At 30.1% G+C, this 25,580-nt stretch overlaps 1 non-coding gene across 1 annotated transcript; it reads right to left on the bottom strand.

Annotated features, from left to right (window-relative positions):
* Positions 1 to 16,631: 16,631 nt before the first annotated feature.
* LOC149512605 (small nucleolar RNA R71) lies at positions 16,632 to 16,738 on the bottom strand. Its single transcript, XR_016332217.1, has one exon. It is a non-coding gene; the product is annotated as a small nucleolar RNA R71 (small nucleolar RNA).
* Positions 16,739 to 25,580: the final 8,842 nt, after the last annotated feature.

Below are 25,580 nucleotides of genomic sequence, written 5' to 3'. Positions count from 1 at the left end.
AGAAGTTTATTTATCCTTAGTGATTTTAGGGGTGAAGCCCTTTTGTGTTGAAGTACTTCTTGAAAACTAATGAAAAGATGAAAGGAAAGAAAAAAGAAAAAATGAATGAAAAATTGATCAAGTAAAATGTCAAAGTGCTCTACACGAGAAGAAATGATCCTTGGTTTGATAACCATGTAAATACAATTTGGGCCTATTTTATCCTTTTCTTTCATAACCCCTCACCTTAGCCTACATTACATCCCTTAAAATTCATTTTGATCGAATGTGAATATTCGAATTGAAAAATCATGAATTGAATTAAGGTAAATTTACCATTGGATTGTGTAGGACTTTGAACAATGTGTTACTAATGGATAAAGGGGAAAGAGAAATGAAAAGAAGAAAATGAGAAAGAGGTGTGTAAAAAAAACAAACAAAAAAAAAAGAGAAAAATGAAGACTTAAACTAAAAACCTGAAAGAGCAATTTAAGTACAAATGAAAACTCATAGAAACAACATCATGTGAGGGTCCCAGGAATGAGAATGATTGGCTCAAAGACTGAGGATATTGATGGAATGTGTTTTTGAAAGAGAATTCTGAGTTAGAGTTCAAAACTGTTTGAACAATCATTATTTTGGATGTTGATATCCCATTGCACAGTCACAGTGTTTTGCCTTTATTCACCTTTGATCTGTTATTAACTACATTTCTTTTCGATAATAAGGACCCATTTCTTTTATCTTTTGCCAAATATACATTCCCTAAATGAACCAAGGAAATATATCATATCTATCACTGATTTGAATGATGGCAAATAAATGAATGACATTTTTCATGAAAATTTTCTATTCTTTTGAAAGAAATCTAGATGAGATATATGAAAGAAGCATGAGAAAATAATTTACAATAGGGCAAACAAGGTGACTTAGTGATGAATTCAATGATAGATTGGTTGACATGACCTGTGAGTTGTGATCAGTTGAGAAGAATGACATGGATTAGCTGACAAAATTTGCTTCAAGATTATTAATACTGAGAAGCTAAAAAAGGATTATGGAGTCTTGAGAACTTTGTCACCATAATTGAAATTTCATGACATCAGCATTATATACATTGTGTTCACATTTGCATCCTAGATAGGACATGCATTTGCATCATTGCAATATCATCATCACTCCTTTTCGATCTTAGCTCAGTCCAAGTTATTTTTTTGACTGGCAGTTTCATCTCGGTCAGTTATTTTCGACCTCGACTCGGTCCTAGACACTTTATCTTTAAACTCATAGTATCATCTTGGTCATTCATCTTTGACCTCGACTTGATCTTGGTCACTTTTAGACTTGCAGCATCATTCAGTTATCTAATCTTGGCTTAGTCCAGATCATTTTTTTAACCTCTGCAAAACTTGGAATCTTGCAAATCTTTCATTCTTGCAAATTTGAAAGTCTTTGCAAACCTAAAATCTTTGTGAATCTATAACATTTGTGAAACTTGGAATCTTGCGAATCTTTCATTCTTGCGAATTTGAAAGTCCTTGCAAACTTAAAATCTTTGCAAATCTAGAACCTTTACGAAACTTGGAATCTTGTGAATGTTTTTTTCTTACGAATCTAAAGGTTCTTGCAAACTTGAAATCTTTGTGAATCTAAAACCTCTGCGAAACTTAGAATCTTACGAATCTTCCATTCTTGTGAATCTTAAAATTTTTACGAATATTTAATCTTTACGATTTTATTAAACTTGGAATATTGGGATCTTTCAACTTCTATTATGGAACCTCATAAATTTTTGAATGTCCAAATTATGAATTTTTGGATTTAAAGTTGAACTTGTGAACTTTATTTTTTTGACCTACGGTTCAATTCTGATCACTCATTTTGATCTCAGCTTCAGTCTAAATCATTTATTTTTTTGACTTGTGGTTTAATCTTGATCACCTATTTTGATCTCGGTTCAGTCTAGATCATTTTATTTCTTATTTTGCAATTTAGTGTCAATCATTTTGACATACTTTGATCACTTTTGAAATTTGGCTTTCAAACCCAAACAAAAAGGATGTCTTTTGTCTTTGTACAATTTTTGTTCCACAGAAAATACACAAAGAGGGGTAACTGTAGACACCCCATTTTATTCGAGAATTGAAAACAGGCTTCAACTATAATTGAGAGATTTTTGGGTTTTAATTCCAAAATCAATTGGCATTAAAATGATGGTGAGAGATTTTCAAGATTTAATTTCAGAATCAATTGGCATTAAAAATGATAGGGAGAGATTTTTGGGATTTAATTTCATAATCAATTCTCATTAAAACTGAAATCAAACAAAAACATAGATTTAAGGGGAATTAATTGAGCATGAATTTTTTATATAAACCTGTGATCAAAGCAAGAGGGCATTGAAAAAAAAGATTATGCAAAAACTCTTGAGAGAAAAAGGAGAAATTTGTTTAGCAACCAAGATGTTTTAGGTTCTAGGTTTGATTTGTTGAGATCTTTTAGAATTGGGATTTAGTGTTTTTGAGTTTGAATTTCTATAGGGTTTTGCATTCTAGTTAGATTTTGCTTTCTAGACAATTTATTGGGTTTTTGAAAATTCTTTGTCAGCTTTTGGGATTTATTCATTAATTTTTAAAAATCAATTAAAAAGAAGATAGAAGAATAATCATTTTAGAAAGAAAGGCATACTCAAACACTTCTGAAAAAAAGCCTGAAATTTGAGGCACCCAGATCCATGTGTTTTATCATACACAACCCGACTCGATCGCAGGTTTTTTTTTTCATTTTTATTTTTATTTTTATTTTTTGATTTTTTGATTTTTTGATTTTTTGATTATTTTATCATTTTATATTTTAAGTTTTTTTTATTTCATTTTATTATTTATTTTATTTTGTTGATTTTTTTGCTGAGCAATTTATTGTTTATTAAATATTTTATAAAAATTCTTTTTATTATTTTACTTTTGAAAAGCAATAAAAAAACGACAAAAATCTTTTCAAATAAATTCATGAATCCCACTAAACTATCGGAGGATTTTCATGGATTTAAATTTTATGGAATCCACCAAACTATTGAGAAATTTCATGAATCAGTTTCCAAAAAGAAATATTTTTATCCTACCAAACTATTGGAGGATTGTTTTTTAAATTAATTCTTACCAAACTATTGGGAGATTTAATGAATTTTTTATAAAAAAAATAATAAAATAAAATTTTATAAACACTTTTACAATAAAATCTCACTAAACTATTGGGAAATTTGCCTCAAAAGTAAGTCTTACTAAACTATTGGGAGACTTTACTAATTTTCTCGAATAAAAAACCTTAATAAATCTGATGACGAAGCCTCTTTAGAGTGAGACACTAGTCCCCATGAATGCTTTTGGGGTGAGAGAATTATCTTAGATTGCTATTAAACTATTAGGACAATTTTACGACTAATTTTCAATAATTAACATTTTGGTAAAAGTATAAACATTTTTTAAGGTTTGGATAATTTGGAATGGAACTGGCACCATTTTTTATGGGCACCATTTTTTGATGGGCACTATGAGGGTGCTACAACCTTCCTCACATGTAATCATACACCCAAACCTATACTCTGGTTTCATGGATTAGATTCGATTAGGTGGCCAATCACACATAAACCAAAAAGATTTGTGGTGACTTTTCTAATCAATGTCTAGCGGTGGTCCATGATCTATACGTTATGACTATAGTAGCTAAAATGGCATGCAATGAACTAAACATGAATTAAAATGTAATTCTAATTTAAAAATTTAAAATGGTAATTGTAAGAAACAAGTAAAACAATAGCTAGGTGAACATAACCAAAATAACTTACTAAAAAATAACTTTAACTACCTTAACTAATTTTAACTTCCAACTAAGAAAATTCTAAAGGAATGAACCAAATAAGATGTAAATTGTAGAATATAGTAGCCTAACTAAGTAGAAACAGAATTGAAATGAAAATTAAAGAATAAAAAAATTAAGTTCAAATAAGCTAGTAAAATAAAAAATGAATTGCAAATTTGAAAGGTCTGAAACTCAACAAGAAAATTAAATCTAAACTTCAACAAATTGGATGAATTTAAACTGAAAATTGTAAAAAAGAGTAACTAAACTAAGATCAAAACAAAATTAAAAAACAATTTAAGAAGCAAAAATGCAAGATTTAGCTAGAACACTTGCAAATGAAAACAAGAATTCAAATATGGGAAACAAAATTTGCAACAACAAAATTAAACCTAAAATTATACAAATTAAATGAACTTAAATTGAACTAAAAAAACATAGATCTATGAGTTTACTACCAAGATCCACAAAGAAATTGCATGAAACAATAAAAAATTATGCTCAATGAACTAAAATTCAACACTAATGTAGAATTTGGAAAAATAGAATACTTACAAAGAAACTCATCAAAACAGTAGCTAAAAACATGAATTTAATTGTAATAAAATGAAAATTAACCAGTAAACGCATAGATCTAAGAGTGTAAAGTGCAAAAATTTCAAAGCAAGAGCCAACATGGAGAAAATATCCTTGCTATGCTATCATTCATGCAAAGTTCAACTCTACAACTGATGTTTAGCCTAAACTTTGAAGATTTTTTTGGAACAATGCAAATAGAATTTGGACCTAATTTTTTTTTCCATATTTGAAGATCTATGAGTTAGGAATCTAAGAAAAAATTTTGGCTCAAAACAATCTAGATTTCATCAAGTTTCAATCAAAACACTATAAAGAGGTCAAAACCTTGAATTGAAAAAAAATTTTGAATAACTCATGAAATCAATGGAAATTAAAGGCATAAACGAATGAATATTGAAATTTCAGTTAGAAAATCTGAAATTGGCATTGAAAATTGATGTAAAAAAGTTTAAAATTACATGAAAAGTAAATGAAAATTGGCTATCAAACAGACTTATTTAGAAAGCAAGAGTATAAAAATGTAGAGAAAAGTAAATGTAGAAAACTTAAAACTAAAATCTAAAAATCTATCCAATTCCCTCCTTTGGATGGCCCAAAAACTTGATTGGGAAAACTCTACAAGTACATAGGTACAAGTAATAATAGTGATTGAAAGATCAAGATGTCGATCCCACAAGGATTAGTGAAAGGGATTCCTAAGCTAAGTACCTATTATCATCCTATCCTTTTAAAGTTCATTTGATCAAAGAGTCAACATGAAACTGAACTAACTAAAAAATAAAATAAAATCAACCAATATGTAAAAATGCATGAAAATTTCACTAAATAGTAAATGCATGAAAATTGAATTTTAAACTAATCCTAAAGTGCAAAAACAAATACTAATTAAAATAAACTGCACAATTGAAAATCAAGCATGAAATGCAATTACAAAATTCACGCCTAGATCCTAGAATTATCAAAACTAGATTTAATGCCTAACATGTCAAGGAATGAAAGCTAAAAAAAATGCAAAGTTTGTTGAACATGAACTAGAGTCTAAAAAACCACTAAACATCCTATATTAAGACATGATCTAAAAAATATTGAATAAATTGAATGTTAAGAAAATTAAACCGAACAAAAATTACAAACCAAAAATAGCTAAGCAATTAATAAATGAAAAAATGCAGCAATGAACACAAGCTGTAAACTGCTTTTTATATGACTTCTAATGTTGAACAAATGAAACTTTACATAGGCTAAATGAAGAACTAATTAAAGGACAAAATGTGAGTTTAAATTGTAGAACCAAAGTTGAAAATAAGATTTATCAAACAATGAACAGAATTGTAAACCAAAACTGACATGAACAATGGCAGTGCGTGATATTGCTAAAGAAAAAATTCAAATTATAATTATAAATAAAAAATGAACTGCATCTAAGCTAGAACTATCTTGATCTATGAGTTAACTACCTAATCAACAAGAAAATAGCATGAATCAATAAAGAAATCAGGTCAACAAACTCAATTTCAAAAATAGTGCAAAATCTAGAAAATCAGAACATCATCTAAGAAAATGATCCGAACAACAATGAAATGTAAAGAAATTACCTGAATCAAATAAGAATCAACAAGTAAACAAGCAAAACTAAGGATTTAGGGTGAAAAAATGGCAAACAACACACCAAGGAAAGAAGCAATTCCATGCCAACTTGATGGATCAAAACTAGAACTGAACTGTCATTGCATCTAGCTGGATCTTCCAAGCTTGATCTGAAATGCTGTGGTGTGAGTTTGAAGCTAAATTTTTAATATGTTGTAGCTAATTGAAACTATGAAAAAAAATTTGAACAAAAAAAAAGTAAGATTTGAATGAGATATCTTCAAAAAACGTCAGGTAGGTCAGAACTGGTTATTCAGAAACAAATTTGAGTATCAATGAAAAATTAGTAGATTTGACTAGAAATAAATAAAATTTGCTAGTTTCATTACCAAAATCGTAAAGAACACTGAAAATTACTTGAAGAAATGTAAAAGGTTCAATTAAAATCAATAGAAAACATGAAGATCAAGGATTGTTTTGTTGCTAAGAAAATAAAATGTAGTAAAGGAAAATGCAAAAATTAAAGAAGTAGAAAAAAAAAATCCTAAGCTAAAGTCTATCTAAAATGGCTGGCTGCACTCCCATTTATAAGCAGGTAAATGGTGAATGAAGCCTAAAAAATCTCTCCAAAATATCTACAATGAAGTGAGCTTCTAAAACTTCTTTCCTCCTTACTTTTGTACTTGGTGTATGGCTGTTTGTAGGCTTCTTTGTTTTTCCTCGATTGCAAGCCTTCCTCATGCGTTTTGCCACTTCCAACTACTCTAAGTTATAACCAATGAAAGCTCTTTGAATTACCAACTCAGCTTAGCTCTTTGGTGCCTTTAAACTTAACTGACTCTTTGCACTTTTGGTGTTCAATTAATACACCACGTCCAAGCATCCTTCATATATACTTTTCTTTTTTTTTTTGTACAAAATTTTTGAACACTTTATTAATATATTTATCCTAGAAAAATTATGAAATTAATAGTAAAAAAATATGTAATAAAAATCAAGGAAACTCCTTCAATGTCAAATTTGCTTATTGAACTAGTTTAGGCGACTTGCACAAATTGCACCAAAAATCCTCAAAAAACGTATCAAAATTGTCCAAAAATTTTCAATTTCATAATTTGTACCTACACATGAGATAAATGTGTATTTAAGAGAAATTTTGCCAAAAATCCTAAGGAACAAGCCAAAATATGAATTAAATTACACAAAAAATAAGCATTAAAGGGCTAAAATTTTAGTGCAATCAAACCCCAAAATTTATGCTTTTACTTGTCCTCAAGTAAAACAAGATTGAACAAGAATCATACTATACTTTCAATGCTTCATTGAACATGAATGCCTTATGAATTGAATATTGAATATACGTAAAGCAAAATCATGAACAAATGTTAATATATAAGAATATACCTAGGCTAAATTTAACAATAAAAAAAATTCAAGTATTCCATGAGCAAATTTAACAATAAAATCATTAGAAAAATGTTGTGAATAATGCTACAAAAATTCATGGAAGAAAGGTTCAAGAAAACTCCCTTAAAAACAATCTAACTTAATGGCACTAGTTTTAAGCCATTTTCACAATTTGCACTGAAATCCTCTAAAATGTATCCAAATTGACTAAAATTCCTCATTTTCTTCAATTCTACCTACACATGAGAAAAATGTGCATTTAGAAAAATTTTTACCATAATTTGCAAGGAACAAGCTAAAATATAAGGAATATTGTACTAAAAATAAACATAAAAAAGTTAAAATTTTAGTGCAATCAAACCCCCAAACTTAAGCTTTTACTTATTCTCAAGTAAAACAATATTGAGTAAGAATCATAATATATCCTTAATGCTTCATTCAACATGAATGCCTCATGGATTGAACAATAGATATAACTAAAGTAAAATCATGAACAAGTGCTAATATACAAGAATCTACCTAAGTTAAGATCATTCTTAACTATGGTTCCACAAGCAAGCAACATCTCTCATATATCCTTGCATGAAATCTAGTAATGTTATGCTAAATATGAAACATTAATAACAAAGATCAATAAAGCATGCTTATGTTCCATAAGGTTGCTTATCACATCTCTCTCTACTAATGTAGATAAATACATGATCAAGGATCATTTAGGACTTTATTAAGCTTGTAATGTGAGGTTAGGGCCAAGGAATGATAAAAGTCATTTAGGCTTAAGTACCCTGACAATGCATCACATGTCTAGGATCATACATATTTGAGCTCTCAAGGTAAGAAAAGGTTAGCTTGACTAAAGAATCACATCCCGAAAGTTTGATTTTGTCCATTTTTTCTTTCTTTTCTTCCTTACTTTGCTTTTCACCACTTTTTTTTCCTTTTCACAACTTTTTCTTTCTTTATTTCTTTTGCAAGCTAGCTTGGTTTTTTTTTTTTAATTTCCCATTCTTTTTCCAAGCTCCACCCTTCCTCCCTAATAATGTATAGCTCATAAATGGTACCTGAATATCCTAATGCATATAGAGCAAGGGACCAAAAAAATAGAAAATATACAAAATAAGGTTTGGGCTTGTAATGCGATTTCAAAATAAAGAAAAGGCATCATATGGCTCAAATGGGGTGACTATGGAAATATTATATCTAGGATGGCTCAAAAGGCTCAATCGATCTAAATATGGTTTATATCATTTCCTTAATCAGTGTCTTCTAAGATTTCACCTCAAGACAATGATCAAAATAAATTCTAGAATCATGAAACACAACTTTAAAGACTAATGCAAAAACAATCTCAAGCTCACACAATCAATACTAGATAAAATCTTCAAAACGTCACCTACAAATGAATGCTATATTCAAGAATTCACTAGACCTAAGTATGATCTCATATTTTACACACATTCAATCTTTTCCTAAAATTATATTCATTATTAATCACTACCTATCATTGGCTTTATGAAGAACTAATAAAAAAAAGTATAACAATGATTCAAGCTACCACTAGTCAAGCTCAATTTCAAGGCCAAAATGAAGGAAAATTAAAAAAAAAATTTCAAATTTTGAGCAATTTTCCCATACCCCCAAAATTAAACAACATATTATCCTTAATGTGTAAACATAAAGCAATAAAGCATAAAAGAGAGGAACAAGGAAACTCTCCTATCATCATGGAAAAATGTTGACTGTATCATCCATCTAAGCTTTGGCCAAACTAGTGTAACCATTTCAAGCTCTTATTCAACCTATAAAACAAAGAAACAACTACAAAAAAAAAAAAAAACTACATCAATATGTACAAGAAAAGATAAGCAAAATATGAAAATCACAAAATAAACAAATAAACAAAACATGAAATGTAAAGCTTGGTTTGCCTCCCAAGAAATGCTTTATTTAAGATTGAAAGCTAGACTATCAGAACAAGCCTAACCCTATAGGTTCATAGTAATCACTTCACACTTAATTCTTGAATCCAACAATTTCAAGACCTATCTCTTCACCATCTCATCATAACTATGGTCTAATGGTAGATCATATGGGAAAGTAGGAGTAGCAGTAAACTTCTCAAAAAAACTTTCAACCTCACACCTAGAAGAACTAAGGGAAGTGGGTTTTGGGTTTTGGCATTCAATCAACTGGTCTATCACCAACATAAACCATATCATATCCTTCTTGCAACATATCCATACCATTTTTCCTAGAAGGACTATGATAGGTATAACTAAACTGAAATTGCTTAAAGATCAGTAAATCAACTAAAAATGAGATCCCATCAATAACAACTAGACCATCACCCTAACGATTCTAATAAGTATCATCAAAATAGAATGTCTCATAATCTGGTGAATCTAGATCTGAAGGTCTAATCACTTTAGTGAAGTGTCAGGATCAATTAAATGCTTACCACTAGAAGGTGGTGTAAATCGAAAAGTAGAGAATATCAATATATCATTATCACTTAAATCCATTTCTTCTACCTCTTTAACTATATGGGACTCCTTAAAATGCGAGATAGGATGCTCTCAGTGAAAACTATCTTGAATCACATCATTAAGTACCTCTACCCTCGAGCACTCATCAGAATCATCAGAGAATGGCAAAGCCTTAAAACATGAAAAGTGACATTCTGATCCTGAACTTGCATGGTCAGTTCTCTTTTGTACACATCAATTATAATCCTAATAGTGGCTAAAAATGGTCTTTTTAAAATAATCGGGATATCACAATCCATCTTCATATCTAGAACCACAAAGTTAGCAAGTAAAATAACTTTTTCTATCCCGACTAAGACATTTTCCACAATCCTTCTAGGATATTTTAGTAACTTCTCGACCAATTACAAAGTAACTAAGGTGGGTTTAGCCTTTCCTATACCTAATATCTAAAAAATGGACCAAGGCATCAAGTTAATGCTAGCACCTAGGTCACACAAAGCTCTGTTAAAGGACATACTACCTATAGTACATGGAATGGCAAAGCTACAAAAGAAAAAAAATTCAAGATGCAATTATATACTAAAAGTGAACTTTATCTAAACTAGAAAAATCTAGATATATTAATTAACTACCTAAATCAACAAGAAAATAGCATGAATCAATAAAGAAATCAGCTTAATAATCTCAATTTCAAAACAGGTGTAGAATCTAAAAAATCAAAACATCATCTAAGAAAATGATCCAAACAGTAATGAAATGTAAAGAAATAAATTGAATCAAGTAAGAATCAACAAGTAAACAAGTAAAACTAAGGATTTATAATGAAAAGAAAGCAAACAACTCACCAAGGAAAAAGCAGTTCAATGCCAAAGTTGATTGATCACATCTAACCTACACCTATCACCTATCACCTGCATCCAAATGAATCTTTCAAGCTTGATCTAGAATGTTGTGGTATGATTTTGAGGCTAAAATTTTAATATGTTGTAGCTAATTGAATTAGAAACTATAAAAAATTAAACAAAAACAAACAAAATTTGAGGGAGATATCATAAAAAAATCACAAGTAGGTAAGAACTGGTATACTCAAAAATAAATTTAAGTATCAACAAAAAATCAATAGATTTGAGCTCGAAATCAATAAAATTTACAAGTTTCATTGCTAAAATCGTAAAGCACATTGAAAAATACTTGAGGAAATGTAAAATGTCAATCGAAATCGATAGAAAAACATGAAGATCAAGGGCAGTTTGTTTGTTAAGAAAGTAAAATACAGTAAAAGAAAGTGCAAAAATTAAAGAACAAGAAAAGTAAAATTCTAAGCTAAAGTTTCCTTAAATTGGCTAGCTCCACTCCTATTTATAGGCAAGTGAGTGATGAATGGAGCCAAGAAAAATCTCTCCAAAATATTGACAATGAGGTAAACTTTCAAAGACTTCTTTCCTTATTGCTTTTACATTTGGTGCATTGTTGTTTGTAGGCTTCTTTTTTCTTTTTCAATTACAAGCCTTTCTTTTGCCTTTTTCCATTTCCAAAATATCCAAGTTATAGCCAATGAAAGCTCTCCAATATGCCATGTCATCACCTCTTGAAGCTTTCCTTCGAATGGCAAAATGTGATGCTCAATTCTCATACAAATGAAGGTTGCATTCCATGCCACTAGTGTAACATCTTTTCCTTGTTAAGCCTCTTGCATGGATATATGTTTTCATTTTTTGCTACAAAAAAAAATCAAGTATTCCATGAGCAAATTTAACAATAAAATCACTAGAAAAATACTAGGAATAATGCAAAAAAAATTCAAGGAAGAAAGGTTCAAGAAAACTCATTCAAAAGCAATTTAACTTAATGACACTAGTTTTAAACCATTTTCACAATTTGCACCAAAAATCCTCCAAAATGTATCCAAATTGACCAAAATTCCTCATTTTCTCTATTTTTACCTACACATGAGAAAAATGTGCATTTAGGAATATTTTTGCCATAATTTACAAGGAACAAGCTAAAATATAAAGTATATTATACTAAAAGTAAGCATAAAAAAGTTAAAATTTTAGTGCAATCAGCCACTCCCCTTTATTTATAAGCAAATGGCAGTTGGTTCAGCCCTTAAAATTTTAGCAAAAATATCTAAGTAACTACCAACTTCTAAATCCTTTTTCCTTCCTTTTTTTGTGGCCATTGCTTACTTGTTTGGCTCCTTTAGCTCTCTTTGTTTTCAAGCCTTCTTTTCATAATCCTTTGCACCCCAAGAAATCAAAATTATGACTAATGGGAGGCCTAAAAATAGGTGAATTAGCAACTCCATTTGGTCTTTTTTGAATTACCAAGAGTGGTGCCAAAATGCATTGGTCACATGAAGCTTGCATCTACATAGCACACTTGCACTTTTTCCTTCTCTTTTTGGTGCTAATTGAAGCATGTTATTCTTTCATTATTCTACCAAAATTCAAGCCATAAAAGAGACAAATTATGCATTATAATGGTTGGAAAAATATTTTTGAAATTTACCAATTCAATATTAACTTCCAACTCCCTAAAGCATTCAATACCTTTCAAGCATATATAAAGATACTAAAAAGGTACTAATGCATAATTGAGCTAAGGAAAACAATTCCAAATGAGAATTATGAAAATTGAGAATTGAAATAAGGTTCCATAAAGTTAATTTGAGCTTAAAAAATCATAAAAGAAAGGTTTAAGAAGAACCCCCTTAAATGGTAATGTAGCATAATTACACTAGTTGTGGCCCTTACCAACTTCCTCCAAAATGAGTCCAAATACTCCAAAATTCCTCATTTTCTATATTTTCTCCTACACATTGAACATTTGTACATTTAGGAGTATTTTTGCCCAAATGCAAGAGAAATTGCACTAAAAATGAGTAAGAAAAATGCTAAAATTTTAATGCAATCACTTGTGCACTAGTAAAAGAGTCCCAATCAATCACATATGTGTCATGCTATTCATCATCTTGCGCGATCTTGAAGGTTTGATTATCCAAATCCATATAGTTGCATCAATCACAAACTCTTGAGATAAGTCTCCAAAAGTCCTTGCATATAAACTCTAGCATTTATCTTACATGAAAACTATATCAAGATGATCAAAGATTCCCTGTACAATAAAATTTTTTCTTGTCTGAATATATGTAGAAATCTTTGTCCAAGTTGGATTCTTCATTAGTTGAATGCTTGTAGGATTCTTATTGTCAATTGGATATGGCTAAACTATTTTCTTGCATAGCCAAATATTACTTGGACTAAGATTGACTTATTATTAGGATTGGCTTATTCTTGCATGGATTTGCACGGTGTTGTATGGCTTTCACGTCCCATATAAAGTGAACCCTAAAGATCAAGAGTTTATACATTAAATGTACCAAATTCAAGCAAATTTTTAAAATTTTAAGCTAGAATGGACTTGTAAATCACTATAATTAACTGCTATCAGTATTATGGCAACAAATTGGATAGAATGCCTTCATCAAACTTTACTACTATCAACCAATGCCTTATGACCCTTTTCCTATGAAAGTAGCATTTTTGAGGGCCACGAGTAACCTACCTTGATTTTGAAAAAAAGGTTGTAACAATTCCCCATTCTCAATAACCTACAAGCTGAGTTGTGTCTAGCTGTTGAGGTAAGCATTGAGTAAAGTTTGTTATTCTGTTTGTGTTTGTGATTTTTTTATGTTGAATGAGTTGCTAATTATGAATGTGTGTATTGTGTAGTCTTTGGCTAATAAGGTGGGCTTCTACAAGTAAGTGAGGTTATTGGTGGAAGACTTAAGATACAAATGAGAAATGTTTCAAAAAAAAGCCCAAGCCAAGGCCAATAAGGACACGCTGCTACAAGGGAGGGATGCTTTCATTAAAGGCATGGAAAGGTTAAATGCCACCTTACAAAATAATGTGGAGTTGGAGGCCTAGTTCAGGGAGGACATTGGGAGGAAAACTATCATGCAACAATGTTTGAATGCTACAACTGCTTGCCTTAAGGAGGTGGAAGAGGAAAAGAATAAGTATAAGGTAAGTGATTGCATTTTAGCATTTTATCATATCTTTTTATGGCATTTTATGATGAATAATTGCTTGATCCCTAAGAAAATATAGCAAAAATACTCTTAATGCTTAAATATTCAAATGTAGGTAAAACTATGAAAAAAAATGGAAATATGCAATTTTGGAGACATTTTGGTTGCATTTTGGTGATAAAATTCACCATTTGGCCGAACTAGTGTGAAACTTGTACAAATGCCAACTTTGGGAGAAATTTCCTAACTTTACATCATTACTTCCTTTGTTTATTTAAGCTTTAGTGAACTTCAATTAAAGTTTTATTCATAATATTTTTCTTCTTTAATTATCTTTTTTAAGTCATTAGTGTTTGTCACCTTTATAGTAAGTTGCATGAGCTAGTTAGGAGGAAAAGCAATTGGAGCTATTTTGGATAAACCAATCAAGTTGGAACTTTTTGGAAATTTTCATGGTAGAGTTAGCCATTAAATGGCCTTTTATTAGCTAAAAATTGAAAGGGTGAATAAAAAATTGGTGCCCAAAAATTTCCAAGAGGAAGCAATAGAATCATTTAATACATCATGATGTGTATGAGTTGAAATTGGTGCCATTTTCTTAATTCAATTAGCGAAACCAATAGTAGTAGCAAACATGGCATTTTGGAGGCATCTTAGAGCTCAATAGATCAAAGAAAGAGAAATTGTAGAGAAGTGAAGTGAAAAAAAGCAAAGTAGGAAGCTTATAAAGCAAGATTTGGTGACAGGAAAATATCTAGCTTATATGGCATCCTAGTGATAACTATTAAAGTTATATTGATTTACAAGTCCATTCTAGCTCAAAATTTTGAAAATTTGATTGAATTTGGTACTTTTAAATGTGAATTATTATTTTTAGGGTTTGATAAATGTGGAACGTGATATCCATGCAAGCCATGCAAATCCATACAAGATTTGGCCAAGACAAAAACAAGGAACATTTGGCCATGCGTGATAGTAGAGTTTAGCTGAACCCAACTAGTACAAGGATTTCTACATCCATTTGGTTATTGCAGATTTATTATTGCACAAGGACTCTTTAATTAAGTTTAAAAGAGTTTTATTACAAGATAGACACTTTACAAGAGATAAAGGCTAGAGCTTTTATTCAAGATGAACTTTTGATGATTTTATCTCAAGAGTTTGAACTTAACCCAACCATATTAAAAATATTGCTCTTGGATATTCAACTTTAGCCAAAACTCCCATTGAAAATTCAAGATTCAAGTTTCAAGATAAAGATGATATAGGAAGATAAATGAATAATGAAGACCAATAAAAATATTTCCACTTGGCCAACACACTCATTCTTAAAGACTCTATGCTCAACCAGACTACTTTCAAGATCAATAGAACATTTAATCTCTTAAGAGTTAGAATTAAAGTAGGACTTTGTAATCCTTTCCCCTTTTTGCCGAACCTATGCCTATAAATAGGTTGGCTCTCCTCACTTGTAACACAACCCATCCTATCCTACCCCACAACACATCTCTTCTCTTTTTTTCTCCTATAGTTTTGATTTTTTAAAAGTTCTTTATAGTTTTTCTTTAGTTTAGCTAGGGTTACATACTATAGCATAACAATTTTGTTTTCTTAAGCTTTCTTTCAATACAAAGTTCTGTTTACATTCTTTCATACAAGCTCTCTCTTATTTACTTTTCATACATAATTTTTTTTTTAAATAAAAAAAGCTTTCAAGATTCTATTTTTATGCTTTCTTTTCTTTTTGGCCTACATTCAAATATTTGCAAGTTCATTGTTTTCTATTGATCTTTTTTATATTCAGCCATCCATTGAAACTATGAACTAACAGTTGGTTAGTTGGTTTTTGGCCTATACAATTACACTTTACATTTTCTTTGCTTTTATTGTTCTACTTACTTTAAATCAATTCATTCTTTTGATTTGTTTAAATCTAAGGCTGGTAAAACATTGTCTTTAGCACTTGATTTCGCACCCAATACTTAGATCATAATCCTCATAGGAATGATGCTCTACCTAATTTATTACATGATTTGATCTATACACTTGTTGATTATATAAAATGTAGTAATCAAGTATTTAACGTTGTTGCTAGGGATTATATCGATGCAAGAAGATCAATATCGATAATGATTTTTACTACTTTGTAATTTAAACACCTTTTATTTTTATTTGTTTTATCTGTTTTGATCTTTTCTTTGTTTGCATCATAGATCCCAAAGTGTTGATTTAGCTTTTCTTAACAAAGAAATAAAAAAAACATTCAGGCAATTAAGGCAAGAGCAAACAACCATTCCAATTCCAATGGCGAATGCAACAAACCTAGGTCATAGAATTTTAAGGGACTATATGGTTCCTAACCCTGAAGGATTTTAACCATCTATTAGAAAACTGATGATACAAGCTAACAGTTTCAAGATTAAGCCTTTAATAATCCAAATGGTCCAAACTTCTATTCAATTTGGAAGATTACCGAATGATAATCCAAATCTACATCTTTATAACTTTCTTAAGCTTTGTGATATATTTAAATATAATGGAGTTTTTGATGATGCTATTCAACTAAGATTGTTTTTTCTTCTCTCATGAATAGAGCAAAAAGTTGGTTATCTTCATTACCATCTGGCTACACCACCACATAGGACCATCTAGTCTAAAAGTTCTTTGTAAAATTCTTTCCACCAGTCAAAACAGTGAAAATAAAGAATGAAATCACCACCCTCTAATAGTTTGATGGTGAAACATTATATGATGCATGGGAGAGATATAAGGAATTGTTATGTAAATGTCCACACCATAGTCTCCCACAGTGGCTCCAAATTCAAATTTTCTACAATTGGTAACACCACCAATAATAACAACTTTAGACTTAACCATTGGGGAAGCGTGATTGCATTAAAATTTTATCATTTTTTTACTCATTTTTAGTGCTATTTCTCTTGAATTTTGCTTGATTCTTGAGAAATTTGGCAAAAATGCTCCTAAATGCATAAATGTTTAATTTGTAGGTAAAAATATGAAAAGTGAGGAATTTTGGAGATTTTGGATTCATTTTGGAGGATTTTTGTGTTAAAAACTAGAAAAGGCCATAGCTAGTGTTTTTATGCTACATTGCCTTTCAGTTTTTCTTAACCCTTTCTTCTATAATTTCTTAACCTCAATTAAACTTCATGGAACCTTATTTCAAGCCTTAATTCTCAAATTTCTCATTTGGAATTATCTTCTTTAGTTCATTAATGCATTATTACCTTTGTTCTATCTTTATAAATACTTGAAAGGTAATGAGTGTATTAGTGTAGTTGAAAGCTATTTTTGAATTTGTAAATTTTAATATTTTTTCTAGGGATTGTAATGCACAAATTATCCATTTAATGGTCTATATTTTGGAAGCAAATTGAAGGAGAACTTTGTTACAACTAGTGCCGGTTATTGAATACAAGATACAAGGGGTGCCAATGGATGCACCAAATTGAAGTAGAAGTTGGTTACAATTGGTGCCAAAATTAGGAAGCAAAATTCAACCAAGGTTGTTGGATGTACTTGCTAGGTGATTAAAGTATTGTGGCACCATTTTGGAGATTCAAAGAAGGATCAATTAGAGATACTTAGCCAGCCATTTGAAGGCTTCTAATTAGACATAATGTTGATTTTTTTTTAAGCTTACTAGATCATGGGAAAAAAGCTTGAAGTAAAGGGAAGCAAGAAAAAGCAAATAAAGAAGCAAATGATGAAAAGTAGTTGAGATGGAAAGGCCTAGAACAACTAGAAGTTAAGCTAGATTTTTCCTTCAGCTTGAATGGTTAAAGCACTTCCCATTTGCCTATAAATAAAGGAGAGTGGCTGGCCATTAGAGGACTTTTATAGCATTTTTACATTTTTCCAAAAATTTTTTCTTGTATTTACTTTCTTTTGTTTCCAAGTAGTTTCCTCCTTGTTAATTTAAAGGGCTGTTAGGGAGAGAATTACATTTATTTTCTACCCAAATTGACTTTCCTTACCTTTATTTTGAATGCACTTTAAGATGCTATCAAAAAAAGTTTAAGATCTTTAAGTTTTCAAATTCAATTTGATGTATTTTTACTTGTTTCTGAAATCTGTTTGGCAATTCACATTTTTTTCCAATGTGTGGTTTTTCTATTGAGTCTTGATCAAATCTTCCTTGTTTTGATCCAAATTTTTTTTGTTCTAAAAATCTAGAAAAAATTGCATTCAAATTCCTTCCACACAATTCCATAAAATTCTGCAAAGTTTCGGTTGACTTTAGAAAGTAAGCAGAAGCTTGAGTGAGTGATAGCATTTCAAGTTACGTCTCTGGTAGCTCAGCATGTGGTTTGCAATTTCTTTCCTTTGCACTATTTCATTCATCAATTTACTTCATATATTTCATTTGATTGCATTTAAATTCATGCATTTTGACTCTATTTGGCTAATTTTCTTGCAATTCCTTTGTTTTTGCTGTTCTTGTACTCAGTTTGAAGTTGAGTTCATTGAGCTTGGATTTTGATTGATTCATGAGATTTCTTTGTTGATCTAGGTAGTAAACTCATAGATCTATGTTCTTTTTAGTTTAGTTTGACTTAATTCCAGCTAGAGATTTGTGAATCTAAATTTTGTTTTCAATAATTGGTAATTTCCAGATTTAGTTTCAGTTTTGATTGTTCATGCTTTATTTTGCATTTTTGCTTCTTTAATTGTTCTTCAAAGTTGTTTTGATCTTAGTTTACATTCTGTTTTTGCAATTTATAGCTTCTTTGGATCATTTCTTAAGAAGTATCTAGATGTTTCTTTGGTTAGAAGTTGAAAGATAGTTAAAAGTAGTTATTTTCAATTATTAGTTAGTTAATTTGGTTTATGCCCTTAAGCTATTATTTTGTTAGTTAGTTGTTCATGTTATTTTTTGTTCTTTGGATTAGAATTATATTCAAAACATGTTGAGTTCAATTCAGTTCGTTTTAGCTATTGTTTTAGTTAATTTCGTTAGTTTGCTTGTTTTATGTGTTGCAACTTTACTTCTTGCTAGAATCATGTATTGTTCTTGGTTTTATTCAATTGTTCTTATTAGCTTAGCCTAGCCTAGTATACACCTTTCATTTGAATCAACTTTAGAGGAAGTGTGGGGATAATACATATTTAGACTAAGAATTCTTAGCTAGTTCTCTTAGGAACAATATTTAGATTTTTGTCTTTATTATTTTTTAAACAACCTATGCGCTTGTAGAATTGTCTAATCAAAGCCATAATGAGTAAGTTAGTAGTGGAAGCTTACGAATTAATTGAAGAGGTGGCTACAAATAACTACCAATAAGGAAACGAGAAAATGGTTCATAAGAAAGTTGCTAGGGTATATGAGCTAGACACATTCACTTTCATCACATCCTAACTAGCTAGCCTAATTAAAAAAATAGATGCCTTAGGAACCCAATCTCGAAACACCTCTATCCAAGCCATCCAAAGTCCATTCATGACCTGTGATATTTGTAAGAGATCACACTTTTCAAATAGGTGCTAGTTTATGGTAGAATCTGCACAATATGCCTAACAAACCAAACCTACCTATAATCCTTATAACAACACCTATAACCCAGGTTGGAGAAACTACCCAAACTTTTCTTGGAATCAAAACCAACCTAACCACTAAAACACCAACTAAACATCTAACTTTTGCCTAAACTAACAACCTTATATTTTGCCATAAGAAAAAAAATCTAACCATAAGGAGATGCTTACACTACTCATGCAAACCCATAATGCCACCATCCAAAGCCAAGCTGCCTCTATCAAAAACCTAGAAATTCAAATGGACCAATTAGCCAATACCTTAGCCAATTGCCCATTATGATCCTTGCCTAGTAATAATGAGTCCAACCCTAATAAACAAGGTAAAGAGGTGTGTAATGTTGTGTACTATTATGGTTAAAAAGAGACCTACTTTTCTGAGGATAAAGATTATTTGATGGATGAGCTTGTGGTGGTAAATTTGCCAAGTTTTGTGAAAAGGCCTAAAGAAAGATACCTTGAAAAGGAATCAGCCATAGAAGATGAAGAATTACTTTGATTGATGAGGGAGATTTTACAAAATTTTGACCCAATGGCAATTGAAGTTCAAGTAGACCTTTTGAAGGAAAATAAGCCTAAAGAGATAGAAAGCAACTTTAAAATTGAAGAGGGCCTTGAAAAGGAAGAAGCTCAAAAGGAAGATCCACAAGAAGTTGAAAATGAATACATGAATTTTGCTATGAAGGATGAAGAACTCACACAAGTTGGAAGAGCTCTCTTGAAAAGTATAGAACCTAAAAAGTAAGTGCAAGAAAAAAATCACGAAGTAGGAAGAGTAAGGATGACTCCAAGAATGTTGACCTCCAAGAAGACATTTGAAGTAGCCCAACAACCATAGTTATTAATTTGTTTTTGTACAAGCCGTGCCAGATGGTATGCTTTAGTTATACCTAAACATGATACATCTAAAGATATTTTTTGTACCAAATTTGATACCGAGTAATGCTGATTGTTTTTATTAGTTTTGGCTGGTTTCAATGAATTTTGGTAGATTAGCTTGTTTCAGCCAGTACATAAATATGAAACTGTTTCACAATTTTTAATTTGTTTTTTGTTGTTTGACTATTTTTGACATAATAACAATTAAATGAAATGACAAAATAACCCTTAAAATTTAAGTTTCTCTATTTTTTATTGTAACTTCATTTCTTTTATACTTTATTTTTTTCAAACCAAAGTACATAAGTATTTAAATCTCTTTAAAAAAAATTAATTGTAATCCCTTTCTAAAGTTTAACAATTGTGAAGCCAATGTTAATTTTTTCATGTCTTTGTTTTTATCTTAATATTTGCATAAAAAATACTTATTTAAATATCATATGATCAGATTCAGTGTTTAAAAATATCATAAAAATTTATGATATTATTTTTATACTTTTAAACTTATTTATTTGATTTTTGAAAAGATTGCATATTTGTTTTGTATATTATTAATAGTATTATAATGTACAAATTTATATATATATATTTATATTAAATCAAAAAATTGAAAATAATATGCCAAAACCATCGGTACTGGTATATACCATTTTTTTAAAAAATCAAAACGTTATCCTATACGGTATTATCAATCTTGCAATCAATGCTAGCACCCAATTTAAAAAGAGCTACTTAAGGAGTTAAAGAAGGTTACACTTACTAATGAGTGTAGCCCAACATTTCAGTAGCTTCTTCCAACCAAACAAGATGACCCATGGAGTTTTAGCATTAAATGTTTTATTGGTCACTTGTATTTTGATTAAACTTTATGCGGTTTAGGGTCTAGTATAAATTTAATGCCTTTGAATGTTTTTATGCAGTTTTGGAGCTGGTGCATGGAGACATCTAAATTTCAGCATCCAATTTGCTAATAGATTTGTAAAAAAACCTAAAGGAATTTTGAAAAATGTTCTTGTTAAATAAGGTAAATATGTTTTTCCTATTGACTTTGCTATGCTAGATATGAAAGATAGTGAGGCCTCAATTCTCTTCGGTAGACCTTTCCTTGTAACCTCTAAAGCTTTAATTGATGTCTATCATTATAAGTTAACATTGAGATTCAAAGATAAAAGTAACTTTTAAAACTGGAGGGCAAGGTATCCTTACAGATGAAGAGGATGTTCAAGGAATATCTAGATTAAAGGATATGGAAAAACTAGTTATTAGAGAGCTCAACCGAATTTGCAAAGAGCAATCTTGTAAGGACCAATCCATGAGTCCAATTTTGAAAACCCACTTGCCTAGCCCATAAAACCCAACTCCATGCAAGCCAATACCTATATCATGTAGCCCAAATACGTAAGGCCCAATATTGAACCCTGACCCTGCATATGTTATCCCTACTATGAGAGTTAGTCCACCTCATAAAACCAAGTCAATTAATGTGATACCATGAAATTGCAAACAACAAAGAAAACTCCCTCCTAAAGAAAAGTAGTAGTCTTAGATCTTTTAGGTATAGTCAAGCTTGAACAAAACTAGTGCTACTTGGGAGGCAACACAAGTTTTACATTTGCAAGTTTGAAATTTCATTTGTTATTTGTTTAATTCTTTTTATGACGAGCATTCTTTTGTTCTTTTTGTTTTAGAGTTTTGTTTCTTAGGAATAAGGAGATGTAAGAATGACAAGTCAAGTTACAAGTTCAGCTTCAAAGGAACTCTTTTATGCATAAATGTTTTTCAAAAATTTTTTTAGGTATTCTAAAACCTTTGTTTTTAAAATAAGTTAACTTGCTTACAATCTTTATAATGTATATCAGTTAACTTTTCATTAGTTGCTTATAAGTGACTTACGTGTGATGTAAAGACAAGTATGAATGTAGCGAAGCATGAAATGAATTCTTAAGTATGTTATTCTTCTAATTGTGATTTTCATGACTTGTGCATTTTAATCTTAATCTTTGATATGAATTAATTTTTGTGAAAAAGTCATGTAAATATAAAATTGCATAGTGATTTAAGGCATGAGTATGACTTTAGAATTTACCTATTCAACTCTCAAGGTGAAATCATATACTATACTTGATTTAAGAAATGATTTAGGCATTCTTTGGGCTGTTTGAGTCTTTTCATGCCTACCTATAATAAAGCATCCTTAGTACCTTATTTTTTAGCCTTTATATGTCCTATTCTTTGCTATTTAACCATATTAATAAGCCAAACCATTTTCTATGAATTATCCCTCTTGTTATTACCCAACCCATATTACTTATGCTTGTTAGGGACAAAATAAAGAGAACAAAGTTATATTTGGGAGGAAATGAGGCAAAAGGCAAAGCAAAACTAAAAATGACAAAATAAAAATAAAGATGCCTAGAGTTTTGTAAAGTCTTAAAAGTTCTTAAGTCCAAAAGTTCAAAAAGTAAGCAAAGGCTTTTGAGCCTAAAATATCCTTTTTCTTACCTTGACCCAAACCTTACATTACACACCTATGAAAACCTATTGATCTTGATTCAAGTATGTAAGTCAACATTAGTGGAGAGGGAATGAGGAAAGTAAACATATTAAGTGTACTTTATCTTTAAGTTGATATGTGATGGCATATGTTGCATACTTTTTGCTTAGTTTGTATGTATAGATTAGAGATAGATTGACTTCACTTACATGGAAGTTGTATGAAAGTAAGAGCTTAGTTTTAGATAAGTTTGTGCTTAATTATATTTATAAATATCTTTATATTATACTATATATAGTGCATGATTGATAATTTGTGAAATTTTGACTTTGTGTGCATTCATTTTAATTGTTTAGTATTGTTAATTTTACAATTTGCTTAAGGACAAGCAAAAAGCTAAGTATAGGGATATGATAACTATTAAAATTATAGTGATTTACAAGTCCATTCTAGCTCAAAATTTTACAAATTGCTTAATTTTGGTACTTTTAATTGTGAATTCTTGATTTTTAGGGTTTGATACATGTGGAACATTAAATTCATGCAAGATTCAACTAAGCCAAAGACAAGGAATATTCGGCCATGCATGATGGGAAAGTTTAGCCAAATCCAACTAATACAAGGATTCCTACATCCAGTTGGCTATTAAAGAATTAGTATTCCCCAAGGTCTCTTTAATTAATTTAAAAGTTTTATTGCAAGATGGACACTTTACAAGTGACAAGGCTAGAGTTTTTATTTAATAAGGACTTCTAAAGATTTTATCTCAAAAGTTTGAACTTAACCTAAGCACATCAAGAAAATCACTTTTGGATATTCAACCTTAACTGAAACTCCCATTCAAAATTCAAGATTCAAGATAAAGATGACATAGTAAGATAAATAAGTAATAAAGATCAATCAAGAAATTCCATTCGGTCAACACACTTACTCTTAAAAGCTCCATGTTTGGCCATACTACTTTCAATAACAATATAACATTTATTATCCTAAGAGTTAGAATTAGTGTAAGATGATATAATCCTATCCCCTTTTAGCCAAACCTATACCTAGAAATAGGTTGGTTTTCCTCACTTAAAACACATCCCATCCCATCCCATCCCACAGCACATCATTTTTCCCTCTTTTTTCTTGTAGTTTTAGTTTTCTTAAAGTTTTTATAGTTTTTCTTTAGTTTCACCAAGGTGACACTTTAGCCATAATTCACCATAGCATAAAATTTTTGTTTTTTCAAACTTTCTTTCAATACAAAGTTTTGTTTACATTCTTTCATACAAGTTTTCTTTATTTACTTTGCATGCACAATTCTTCTTCTTTAAAAGCTTTCAAGATTTTGCTTTTATGCTTTCTTTACTTTTCGGCCTACGTTCAAATCCTTACAAGTTCATTATTTTCTATATATCTTTCTTATATTCGACCATCCATTGAAACTACCCAGTGATAGTTGGTTAGTTGGTTCTTAGCCTACATAATTGTGCTTTACATTTCCTTTGCTTTCATTGTTCTACTTACTTTAAACCAATCATTCTTTTGATCTATTTAAAAGGCTAGTAAAACATCATCTTTGGTACTTGATTCCACATCCAACACTCAAATCATAATCCTCGTGGGAATTATACTCTACTTACTTACTTTATTACTTAATGCGATCTATGCACTTGTAGCTTATATAAAAAGAAGCAATCACCTAATTGGTGATTTCTTGTAATTTGAATGGTTGTAACACATCTTCCTTGACTTATAAAAAGAAGTAGTAGCTAATTAGAGAGATTGGATAGTAGATTTTAGGATTTACATTTCTTGCATTATACTTTTCTTGTTCATTTTCTCTCATGCAGTTTCCTCTTTGTTTTTTAAAGCATTGTTTGAGAGAAAATCCTTTAAATTTTCTTACACAATTTACTTTTCCATCACTTAACTTTCATGTGCTTTAAGTTTCTTACAATGCAATTTAATTTTCTTTAAGTTTCCTTGCACATTTACATGCTTTTCTTTTACTTTCAGAAAGCTATTTGGCAAATTTTGTTTCTAAACACTATTTGGTTTTCATAGCTTTTCTCCTTCAATTCTTTCTTGTTTTGCTTCGATTTTTTTTGTACTCTAAATTCATAGGACTTTAGATCTAGAAAATTTCATTGCCAAATTCCTTCAAAATTTTTCTCTAAAAATCTTGGAATTTTCAATTGGCAAGCTAGTAACAGAGGTAGCAATAGGTGCTGACAGGACCTGTGGAGTCTTTTCTCCTTGCTAGGCAATTGATCCACTATTTTCTTCATTTTTGCTTGTTGATTTATTTGTTTACTTGCTTTGTTTTAATTCTTTGCACTCAATTTGTTGATTTCAACTGGTTTATAACTGATTCACATGTTAAACCACTTTAAATTTTGTTTCTAAATGCTATTCGATTTTCATAACTTTCTTATTCAATTTTTTCTTGTTTTGCTTCCATTTTTTTGTATACTCTAAATTCATAGGACTTTAGATTTTTAAATTTTCATTATCAAATTCCTTCTACTTTTTTCTGTAAAAATCTTGGAATTTTCAATTGGGAAGCTAACAACAGAGGTAGTAGCAGGTGGTGACAGCATTTGTGTCTCTCCTTGGTAGGCAATCAATCCACTCTTTTCTTGCTTTGCACTTGTTGATTTGCTTGTTTACTTACTTTGTTTCAATTCTTTGCACTCAATTTGTTGATTTCAATTAATGTATGGCTAAT

This window comes from Durio zibethinus, chromosome 22, assembly GCF_047325235.1.
Source record: "Durio zibethinus cultivar Kanyao isolate XHJ-2024 chromosome 22, ASM4732523v1, whole genome shotgun sequence".
NCBI classification, from domain to species: domain Eukaryota; kingdom Viridiplantae; phylum Streptophyta; class Magnoliopsida; order Malvales; family Malvaceae; genus Durio; species Durio zibethinus.
This window is presented reverse-complemented; position numbering and strand designations above follow the sequence as displayed.